Source organism: Amphibalanus amphitrite, unplaced genomic scaffold, assembly GCF_019059575.1.
Source record: "Amphibalanus amphitrite isolate SeventyFive unplaced genomic scaffold, NRLGWU_Aamphi_draft 000039F_arrow, whole genome shotgun sequence".
NCBI classification, from domain to species: domain Eukaryota; kingdom Metazoa; phylum Arthropoda; class Thecostraca; order Balanomorpha; family Balanidae; genus Amphibalanus; species Amphibalanus amphitrite.
In genome coordinates, this window is record NW_024881535.1 from 254,503 (window position 1) to 266,362 (window position 11,860).

Below are 11,860 nucleotides of genomic sequence, written 5' to 3' on the forward strand. Positions count from 1 at the left end.
TCTACCAGCACGAACCCCCACCCACATGCCCACATTGCACACCACTAACACGACTCAACATTGCCCACCTCCTTCTCAACTGCCCACACTACGATCAATACCGTCAACCCATCATTCACTACACAAACACACACAACCTCAGCCTGGACCTCCCAACGCTCCTGGGTGATGATCATCCAGATCTAATTGAACTTCTCTTCGTCTTCCTCAGTGATTCGAATCTCATCAATAGCATATGATCGCAACCCAGCACACGTATTTAGATACTCTTATGATCTTCCATCGTCGTCTCCATCCGCTTCGTTTTGCTTCCATTCGCTTTCGTTCTCGTCGTCTTTTCCAAGTGTATACATATATGTGTGTAAGCTCGACAGGGATCCCTCTTAAAGGTTGAGGCCCACTCGAGACACAGCCACAAACACACATACACATTAGCGATATAACGTAACGTAATATAACGTAATTAAAGAAAGGGCTTTTTTACTGTGTACTTTGGCTGAAAGCACAGGTTTTTGCCCTCTTGGTTAGGCACCAGGTTTTTTCTAGTTAGGACTTTTCCTGGTAAAGTTCACCCCACAACAACACACACCAAACAACAGCACACAAATCAGCAGCAAGTCACAGCAGCAAGTTCTATGTAAGTAACCAAATTTATTGTCTCGCCCATCAGGCACCTTTCGGCCTTCCCTTTGCCTTGCAACCCACCGGACGCCACATGAGCCGGTTTAACGTAGTCTTTTGCATTTCTCTTAGTTCTTGGGCCGGAATCAAATAGCCGGCATTAACGTAACGTAAACGAAAGACCTGGCCAATTGCCAGCTAGTAACTTTCCCCCTCCCCCGGCTATAGCCACTAGGCTTACCGGGAGGACAAAAAAAAAAAAAAAAAAAAAAAAAAAAAATCGCATAGATGATCCCTACAACGCCACGGCCCTAATGACCAAACACAATCATCGGCGGATCTGTCCGGGCAAAAACGAGATGGGGGGGGGGGGGGGGGACGAGGGCAAATGATAAATGTAATTGACAACTGCGTGGGTGGTATGATGGTAATTGCGTTTCTAGAAAGTTGTAAAACTGTCAAGAAAAGTTTGCCGACTTTTACATATTTTGATGCATTTCTTGTAATTGTTAGCATTTTGTTCAGTGCGAGTCCTAATGAACATGATGGGGCCATAGAAAGGAAGTCGGTGGAAATTCTAGTCTGATGGTCGGAAGCAATGATTACTGAACCCATTAAAATTCTGTCCGTTTTCCAACTGCAGGCGCGGATCCAGGGGGGGGGCGACGGGGGCGGCCGCCCCCCCCGACATCCGAAAAAGGCGCCCATAGCCCGCGGCAGAGAGGGCGCCCCGAGCAAAACAGAGGCGACACAGCAAAGGTTGAGCAGAAATAGGGCGCCTCCAGCAGAAGTTGGGCTCACCAAGCAGGAGAGCGACGCCCAATTGCCCATTCCCAGCAGATCAGAGTCGCCCCAGAAGCAGATGGGCGCCCCCAGCAGGAGAGGGGCTCTTATTACAAGAATAAAAAGATGCCTTCTGTTCAAGAGGGGCACTCCTGGCAGGAGAGGTGTCCCCCTGAAGAGGAGCGACGCCCCAGCAAAAGTAGAGAGGCGCCCCCATTCCAAGAAGAAGAGGGGCGCCCTAACCGCAGATGGGCGCCCCAACAAAGAAAAAGAGAAGCCCCATAATAAAAAATGGGTGCCACTGGCAGAAAAGGGGCGCCCCCGGCAGCGGAGGGGGTCCAGCAGGAGAAAGGAGCCTCCAGCAGGAGACGGGCGCCCCAGCGAAGGGGGGCGCCCCAGCAGAAGAGAGGAGCCCCCTGCAGGAGAGGGGCGCCCTCAGCAGAAGAGGGGCGCCCCAGCAGAAGAGAGGCGCCACAGCAAAAGTTGATCAGAGATGGGGAGCCTTCAGCAGAGGTTGGGCTCGCCAAGCAGGATAGGGGCGCCCCATTGACAATATCCGGCAGAAGACAGACGCCCCAGCAGCAGATGGGCGCCCCCGGTAGAAGAGGGGCGCCTCATTACAAGAAGAAAAGGAGTATATTCTGCACAAGAGGGGCGCCCCTGAGGCAGCGGAAGGGCAACCCCAGCAGAGGGGCTGTGCCCCAGTAAAAGGAGAGTGGTGCCCCGCTCCGAGCAGAAGAGGCCCGCCCAAGCAAAAAGAGGAGCCCCATAAGAAGAAAAGGGATGCCTCTGGCAGGAGAGAGACGTCCCCCGCAATGGAAGGGCGCCCCCAGAAGAGGCGTCTCTAGCAAAAGATAAGTGCCCCTGCAGGAGAGGGGCACCCCAGCAAAGGTTGGGCAGAAATGTGGCGCCCCCAGTAGAATTTGGGGTCGCCGAACAGGAAAGGGCCGCCCCATTCACAGTAGAAAAAGGGACTCCCCAGCAGCAAAGGCGTGCCCTAACAGAAAAGGTGCGCTCCCAGTAGAAGCGGGACGCATCAAGAAGAAGAGGGGCACTTCTAGCAAAAAAATGGGCGTCCCAGATAAGTGGGCCGCCTACAGCAAATTGGTCGTTCTTAGAAGAAATGAGGCTACTTCAGCAAAGTGAGCCTCCCCATGACGGATTGGGCGATCCAAGCAGAGGTTGGGCGCAAATATCTTTAAAACGGCGGCGCTGCGCGCAGCCGTCTTAAAGATATTTGCGAAAAACCTAGGGGGACGTGACAACGCACGGCGTGGGTTTTAAACTCTCGATTTTGACGACGGTTTGGCGCCCCCGGATTGCCAGGTCGCCCCTATTTCAACTTGCCGCCCCCCCCCCTCCCGAAAATTCCTGGATCCGCCCCTGTCCAACTGTTCAGTGAAGACGCATTGTGAAGCACACAGCTGTTGAATGGCTTCAACCTCAGGGCGTGCGATTTCGGTCGCCAACTTTCCCTATACCTTCTTTATCACAATGCTCGACGTGTATGCACAAGGAAAATGTGTCTGGCTTTGCCTTTATGGCAACTTTCACTCTGCATTTGAACTTCCTGTATGCAACAGCTGAATTCAGGAGTGGATTCGCTGTTTCTAGATAGTATTTCGTTTACGATGACTGGTCAACAGCGAAATGCTTCAAACGAGCCTGGATATGGAATATTTGGTCTAGCGACTGTGCATTACCTACAGTTGACTACACCTTTTTGCACTCAAAATAGGCATCTTTTCATTCAATTTCGGCGAATTGCATTCAATTTTAGCGATCTCTCATTTGCTTCGAATAGAGAGATCGCTAAAATTGAATGCAATTCGCCGAAATTGAATGAAAAGATGCCTATTTTGAGTGCAAAAAGGTGTAATATCTACCCTAACAACCCGTTTGGTCACACACGTACCGGCCAAAACTGGTTACATGAGCTTGTCAGGCATGCATTGACGTACAAATAATTCATCACAAAATCCATCCATGCTGACCTCATCCTGCGTCATTTATGAGTTCTTTAAATAGTTCATAACTTGGATTCATCGGCTTATAAAGCCCTTGCCTGAATCATCACCGTGGCTCTCGCTATTTTAGGCTTTTCCTTTTCATTTGAATCTTGAGGAATGTGACTGTTATTTTCTTCGGACAGAGGAGCCCGATGTTTAGCGGTGTTTACTCGCCATTCGCTGCAGAATGTTCGGATAAACGGTGGCCTGGTAAACGTGGCTGTTTTTCATCGACAACTTTCGTAAACTGGCACGCAGTTCTTTTGGCTGTGGACTGCGAAAAACTACTTCCGAACAATTTCCAAACGTTCGCTGTTTTCGCGTTTTCTGTCGCACAAAAGCCACTGCCCAATAAGCGATGTCTTCGCTTTCCCAGGTATTGCATACTGGTTTTCGGGTCCCTTCTGCTCTCAAGTGAATTTTCCATGCCCAGTGTGATAAATCATTCATCAAGAAATTTTGCAAGACTTCAGTTAGCTATGCTGTCCTGGCAAACGCTCTCTTTCTTTCTCCAGCGTTACTTCTCATGCCTTACCCTGTACACCCCCTCCCCCTTTCGTTTACTAAATCCTGACCCCCTTGTACCAAATCCTGACCCCCCGCCCCTCCCCAGGTGGAGATTGACTCCTGGGAGAACAAGCGCGGCCCGCGACCCTGGGAGGAGTCGGCAGCGATGGATGAGCTGCGCGCGCGCCAGGCGGCCCGGGAAGCAGCCTCAGCCGCGCACTGACACCCGCCGCCCCGCCGCCGCCGCCGCCACCGCTGCCGCTCAGAGAAGGAAGGTCAGTGCCAGCGCCCCGCCGCGCGTCCCGCGCCCACCGAGCGGCGCTCAGTTCCCGGCCGGCTGCCGGCGTTGTGTGGCGCGGACCCGTCGCGCGGCGAGCGGAACGCGGTGTGCGCGCGGCCAGCGCTCGATCGGCCGCGGAACCGAGCGAGCGAGCGAGCGCCGCCGGCGGCTCCGACGGGTCGATACGGCGTGCTCAGTGTGGGGCGGTGGGCCAGGCGAGTCGGCCGGGCGGGGAGGTGTGGGACGCTGGGCGCTGCGGAGAGGCGGACCGGGAGGTGACGAGGAGGAGAAACTCGAGGAGGTAGGTGTGGAGGTCGCTGGGCTGGGCTAGCTGTGCTGGGACTGTGATGTGGCTATGTAATGAACTGTGGTTTAAACATGTGTTATTATGTGTTGTGTAATATTTTGTTGTGTGGTACGCTGCGTAGTGTGGAGCTGTGTGGTGCTGTGCTATGGTGTGAGCGAGAGCTTTGAGTGGTGCCGTCAGCTGATGTGGGCCCGCTGAGTGGGTAGGTTGTGTTGTTTTACGTGAAACAGTTTGTTACGTGAAAATGTTGGCCCGTTCATGACCTCTTCCTCTTTGTGTCGTGGTTTGCGTTGTCTCAAGTCAATCATGTTTCTGTCCCTTTCTTTTGCGGTTCTTTTATCTTTACGGTGATCTATTGCGTAAATTGCTAGACGACTCTTTTTTTTGGCGTGAATGCTTCCAAAAGTACAGGAGCGGCGTGACGCGTCTGTATTTTTCCATAGCGTGCTGCCCTTGGCCCCACGTGCGTCGTACTTCTATGGCTGGTTGATTGAGCAACATTTTACTTCTCATCAACAGCAAACGTTCATGCATGCTCCATTATTGCTATTTAATTGTAAAATGTTATCGTAGCAGTGATCTCTCTGTTTTTACTCTACATCATAGATCGACACGAACTTTTGTTGACCTTTTGGGCCGAGAGAGCGCTCCTGTGGCCAATCTGATCCCTATCGGGAACCATGGTGCTATCGAGGTAGTGGTTTACGGTCAAACCACTTGAACATCGCTCAGCGTAGCACGTGCTAGGTGCTACAGGCACACGTGCGTTCTGGTGTTTACATATCATACAAATGAGAGCGTCATCACACGTCAAAAGCTTATTCACCTGAATATTTCGTGCAATCTGAGCTTTGCATGCTGCCATGTCGTGTTACTAAAGCATTGCCCCGTTTTGAGAATCACAAATTTATTGGTCGAAAAATGTCCGTTTTCGGACCGTCTCTCCTTTTTTGGTGGGCTAAATTTCCTGTTGGAGGCGATAGACATTGCTAAATGCTGGCGAAGTCTGTAAAGAAACAATACAAGCACCAGCTGAAAGCATGTTCGTTGTACACGAACGCCCCCAAACAAGGCGAATTGCGTGACTCTTTTGGGGGATATCCCCAGGAAAACTTCATACGTGTTCGGTACTTGTGCACAGTGTCCTTCGAAAGTCCATTGATGGATTTCTTTTGATCGTTTGTCATCATTTTTTTCCGTGAGCGACCCGCTACCGCGTTAGGCGCAGACCGTTATGAGAAACCTGCTTCACTGCTATGAAGCGTGCACTTCCGCTGCCAGTCGTACCTACCTATGTTCGCGAGTTATGTGGAGCTAATAGCCTAATAATCATTTGATCACATCACGTTTCCAAATAATTAGTCCGCTTAGCCTGTATGGCACCGGTCTGACTTTGTCGAGCCATGTTTTCTGACAAGTCTGGTTTCGCTGCGCATTTCACTCCTTTTCCTCGTCAAATTATGTGATTCGTTTGTAATTTTAGTTGTAATTGTATGTGTAGACGCCTGATTTCGTATTATTGTGACTTGTTACGTCTACCACATAACCGTATTAATCTGCCTTATACCCATAGTTCCCACAAAACTGAGGTGCTTCGTAACCTGTCTGACATATTTCCGCGAAAACTGCTTCCGCGTGCTCGCTGAAACGGTGGCCTTGGAAACTTGTTCAGCGCGGTTGGTTGACAGGTATTCGCGTTCCCTGCTGCTCGCAGCCAGCTGGTAGTGCGTATTTCTGGGCGGTGTTTTACTGGACGCTGCTATCGCATTTCGCGAGCTGACGTCACACTTTGGGGCAGTGTTGGAGATAAGAGTTTGTTGATATCTTCATCTTCATGCAAACCCAATTTGACACGTATGATAGCAGCGCGCTGCTGTCGTCGGTGAAACACCGCTCTGGTGTCCCGGCCCTCCTCTTTCAATGTTGATATGCTCGCTGGGCTCGCGTTGACTCTCGTTTACCGTAAACATGCTAACCCGATCGATGGGCGAGCGTGTTAACCAATCAGATGGCGCAACACATCGCAACAGCCAATCACAGGAGCTGAAACGTCGAGCGTTTGACAGCCAAAGTCGCCTCAATTTGTTCAAAGAATTGGGGAACAGCCTCCGAGGGTTCAGACGCAGTGAAGGTAAATACGTTTCTCAACGAGGGTAGCGGCCTGATGACATTAAGGTCGTGACCTGATGACGCTACGTGACCTGACTTGATGACGGACGTGGCGCTGGAAATGATTGAGCGGTGTTGTTTATGGTAGTTGTCGTATGAAGGCAATCCCGGGCAGAGAGAGTCCGTCAGGGTAGGATAACAGCATGCTATGACTCTCAAAGGAAAGGATATCAGCTGAGTCTTCTACTCGAAGGGCATTGCAAAACGTGAGGCTTCTGATTGAATTCCGTTATTCGAAACAGCTATACTTCCCCCAATCATGCACTTCGCCAATCGTTACGGCCAACGCTAGCCAACAAAGAAACGCGAACGCATCGCCACACTCTAGCCCATGGTAGTAAACACTTGAAGTCTGCGTGCGCGGGCACCCTCTTTCCTCGACGATCCTGTCATGCGGACTGACGTGTCGGTTGCATTCCAAACGAGTCGGGCCCAGTCGGTTTTCCGTTCCGTCCCGTGAGTCAGCCCTTTGTGGCGGTGGTGGCCGCTCGATGGATTCGAGGTGCTGGCGAGGTGGTCTGTTAGCGTGAAGTTTCTTGCCACCTTTGCTCAGTTGTTTCTGTACCGTCAATGCCTGAAGTCTTTCGGATGTTGTGTGGAGATAATGGGCGAATTTTCACTCGCTGGGGTGGACGCGCCTTTGCTTACAAGGTCGCTAGCCACTACAAAGACGTCTGCAATCGCGTCTGCACTCTGAATTTCATTTGCATTATATCCGAGCCGCCCTGTGATATCCTAATGTACCGCTGCGATCTGCAGGCGATGTATCCATCAGCATTAAGCGAAAGTGCATCATTGCACGTCAACTAGCGCAGGAACGAGGACATAGTATTAGTCACCTTGAGGGTCGCATGGTCGAGCTAGACAGTTTGGCATTGTCCAGTGGGATAGCCTGGTTCTCCTCGCTTCTTAGACGGTTATTTGCCTCTTGATGGGCCTATTTCGTGGTCTTCGAGTGTTCGTTTCGTGATCGTTTTTGATTTCGTGACGGTTGAGAAGGTCAGCAACATCCTCAACATCGCACTCAACTGCGACGTTACAGCTTCAACGTTGTTGGCGTTGTAGCTACAAGGTCTTTGATGTTGTAGTTCCTACGTTGCCGCTCTAACGCCTTGCCATGATTCTAGCGCTGTGTTCCCCGGCTAGTTCCGGACTCCGTTCCGGACTTCTGGCCGGGTGACAGGGGGAGGAATCCTGACGACATGTGGGTCAATGGACCACTGATACGTGACCCGGAGGATGGAGCCGCGGATGCGCCGGGAGCTGCGAGCCCGATCAATATGAATGCCACTCCCTAGGTGATGGATGAAGGCCAGGGTGAATGCCAAATCTGGGGGAAATGGAAGCTGGTTGGATGTGTAAGGCGTATTGGTTTGATCGTATTGGTAGGAAGCGCTGGCCGGAGATATTTTTGGAACTCGTTTTCATTGTAGTGAATCCGTCTATAGATCGCTACAATCACAGAACGAGTCGTTCGTTCTAATGTTACTCGCTGTTTTCCTCCTAAATGACTACGGTAATGCCATTTATGCAGCACTTATCTTGTGTTCATGATGATGCCAACTTTCAGTCGACTTTGCTCTCAGCAAATGTTCATATTTATAGTCATGGAATATAACTGACACAATGTTTGGAAGTTTCATTTCCTCTCTGAGCGAAACCCTTTCAAGGAGATTGACCTTTCACTCATCCCGTTACGTCCACCCAATACGTCACGTTTTTACGTCATCCGCTACGTCACGGTCACTACGCCACGGTCAGCCACTGGCCTTCGCCACCCGACTTCTCAAATCGATACCCGGGGACGCCAGTAGAAGCCCGGGTCGGCCGCCCGGCGCTGCGGCTCGGAAGAGCGAGGGAGCGCGCTGGGAGAGCAAGAGCTCTCTCCTCGCCGGGAGAGCAAGAACGCTCCTCGCTGGGAGAGCTGGGGAATCCCTCGCTGGAAGAGATGAGAGCTTTCCTGTTGAGAAACCCAGAGCGCTCATAGCCGGGAGAGCTAGAACGCCGTTCGCGGCACTCTTGGAAAGTGACGCCTCACTTCAGTACCCCCGTGAAGAGCATCCCGAAGCACTCGCTGCACTCGCTGGGAGAGTGACACTCCTCATCCTAGCACGTTCGCTAAACGATCCTGTATAGCTCGCTCGGTGGCAGCGGTACGAGCTGCCGCCGGCGGGCCCGAGCTCGCGCGAAACCCGAGCTGCCGGCGCCCGGCCCGGCGATGCTGCTGTGTTTTTATAGCTCGTCGCCGCCGCCGGCGTGCGAGCGGTGGCGGTGGGTCGTTGGATTACGCCAGCACGGCCCGGCGTAGGCTGTTGAATGTTGGCACTGTTGGTTGGTGGGACGAGGCATTGGGGAGAGTTGACAGGGACAATATCTGGATGCAACTTTGCGCACAGTTGAGAATGTGGGATGCTGAATCAGTATCTCTTCAGAGGTCCGCGTTGCTTTTAGGGATGTGCGTAATAAGTGTCTAATGCGAATCACTCATCCTAGCTATTGAGACGAAATGCAACCATATTAATCACTTGATCAATTATCTTCTAACACCATAAACTTCATCGTGCTCCTACCAAGAGGAGGTACGCGGGCCCTTTCTTTCTGAGTTGAAAACTTGTGGCGATTCTGTCGCGAAACATCCGAATCCTTCGAAGTTTGCCAGTTGAACACAACTTTCTGGGGCTTCTCGATAGCTGAAGCTTTATTTCATTTTTAGTTCAACTGATGGCGCCTGAAGTTTTGCACTTGATGTGAATAAACGCTCAAAGGAGATGTATGGCCCAACTGTGGTTGTTTCCTGGCCGATGTGGTTTGTTGGCTGTTCACCGAAGCTATGGCGAAGGTTAGGCCTGTTTCTCGGCGACCTTTCATCAGCAGTGGGTCTGCCTTTCGGTTATTCGCGTTTGTGAAACGATGTTCTAATGCTTCTCTCTCTGGGAGAATATGTATATTACCTGAAAATGAGCCAGCAGAACGGCTAATATTATCCTCTCGGGTCCTTTAAGAGATAGATATGCGCATCGCGCAGCCGTCTGAGAGGCGGGGCGACCGAACCTAGTCCAGAATTAGACGGGCTGGCGGTGTTTGAATGTGCCCCCATGGACCGATTTTGTGCCATTAATCAGTGGCGCGGGAACTTCTTCCAGACTGGGGGGGCTGAACCATCATAGAGATCAACCTAGGGTACCCCTAAATCTAGTTTTCTCATCGGTTTTAGGCCACTTATTTTTCAGACCTTGGCCTTTTCAACGAAAAAAAAAGAAGAAATTATTTGCAAAAAAAGTGAGGTATTCCATCTCAGCTGAGTGAAGAAACTAACCGTTTTGGCAGCCTGGAATAAAGGTTTTAAGCTGCCAAATGAGTTGCCGAGTCAGTAAAATAGGTAGATTTTTCACTCACATGCTTTCTTCCTTTGTGACTCACAACCCCTAATTTGGGGAGGACAAGCTGCCCCAACGGTTCCTGGCCTCATGAAAAGTTGTGAAGCACCGCCCCCACGGCCCCAGAGTTGTGAGGGCAAGCTTCCCCCACTGCCCTCTCCCCCGGTTCCCGCGCCTATGTATGAATCTATGAAATTGTGTTGGTAGATTTTCGATTTCGATTCCTCCAGCTGGGGGGGCTCAAATACATTACGAGCCCCCCCAGCCGAAAAGTTGGAGGGGCTCAGCCCCCCCTAGCCCCCCCGGTTCCCGCGCCACTGCCATTAATGATGCCCATTTTACTTCATGGCTAAATTTAATTGAGTAGGATCTGTTACGTTTAGCATGACGCTGTTTAATTTCATGGAAAGCATTCCTGATGTGGATCATTTGTACGTTATTTTGAAGTTTCCCAGAATATGGCGTCGCAGTCCGACCTCGCCAGATATTGCATGTGCTTTGCCGTGGAATATGATTTATGAGCCTTTTAGCACTGGTCTTGTGTTGGCCTGTATGGCATCGACCTACTTTGTGTGGCTATGCGAACTCACCGGATGTAGTTTGTCTTATTGCTTTGTGGGACCCGCTGGACACATTTCTATGGGAGTAAAAGAACGTTCGTGCTTAGTGCGCAATGCACAGGTACTAACAATATACGGTTCGAAATCAACTTTCTACGATGAAACAACAGGTGCAAAACCTCGTGAAAGTGGAGGCTGGAGCAGTATACCAGAGTTCTTCCTGGATTAATATTTTATAGTAACTGACGTAGCAATGTGTTAAGTTATATCCCACAGCCAGCTCACTTATTTCGCCGGTGTGATACAGCAGCACTGGACAACACCCGGGTTAACGTGACGTTATACGATGAAAGCCTCCACGACATTGTCACGAAAGAAACGACGGTCGAGTTCGGCTCGACGATTATCATCGCTGAACATGAGCAAAAACGGTGAATTGGGCCTCCTTGTCGATTATAATTTGCCGTTGCCGTGCTCAAAAGAGTGCACAAAACATTGAAGTGTACATATTTTGCTGCAGTGCAATGCAGAAAGAGGATTGCTAGAATGCTCACTTGGAAATCGAACTGGCGTCTGGCACCGTGTTGCTTCGGTTGCTAGGTGCTGTCGAGTGATATTGTTTTGGAGAAAAAGGCGACTTGCATTGCCTCTGGGAAATGGGACGGTGTGCCTCATATGGTCTAATTAGAACACTGGCATTCAACTGTTACGTGTTGCCGTTCTCTTCATGAGGGTCTTGCGGGAGTTGGTTTCGTGGGTGTGGGCTTGGCGTCTAAAGGCGTCGCTCTTCATGGTCACAATATGTACCGAAGATAGCATTGTATGCCCAAAGCTGATAAGATACACGGTGACAGAACATAAACCTGAGGATCCTTGTAGCCAGTAGCCTGCATAAGTTAGAACTGATATAAGGTCTAGTTCTGGTAGCTCCTGAAACCATAAAGCTACTTGTTATAAGTAGCGTGGATCTATTTTTCTTCATGATACCTAAAGGTTAATGCGAGCATCTGATCTTGTAATCCTCGCGATTGATGTTCTTGATTATTGTCACGAGTTCATCGCTCATAGCTGACAAGCTGCTACAAACGCAGCAATCAATCAAATTACTGTTTTGTGTGTCATCTTTACATCTCGGACATTTGGCACCGACCCTCCATGTGCCAGCACCACCGATCAGATCAGATAAGATCAGATCATTAGTCAGCCGACCATCTGCCCCACACCCAGCCGGCCTGTGTGTTCTGGTG

General features: G+C 50.7%; 1 protein-coding gene across 3 annotated transcripts in view; it reads left to right on the forward strand.

Moving 5' to 3' along the window:
• Positions 1-11,860, forward strand: part of LOC122373887 (protein phosphatase 1 regulatory subunit 37-like) — a 37,454-nt gene that overhangs the window by 20,128 nt on the left and 5,466 nt on the right. For 2 of the 3 annotated variants that reach the window (XM_043352313.1, XM_043352323.1), the window contains exon 4: positions 4,027-4,195. The gene's annotated coding sequence lies outside the window, so the exon portion shown is untranslated. Of the gene's footprint in view, positions 1-4,026; positions 4,196-4,233; positions 4,502-11,860 lie in introns of those variants that run through there. The other variant, XM_043352333.1, reaches the window with a different exon arrangement.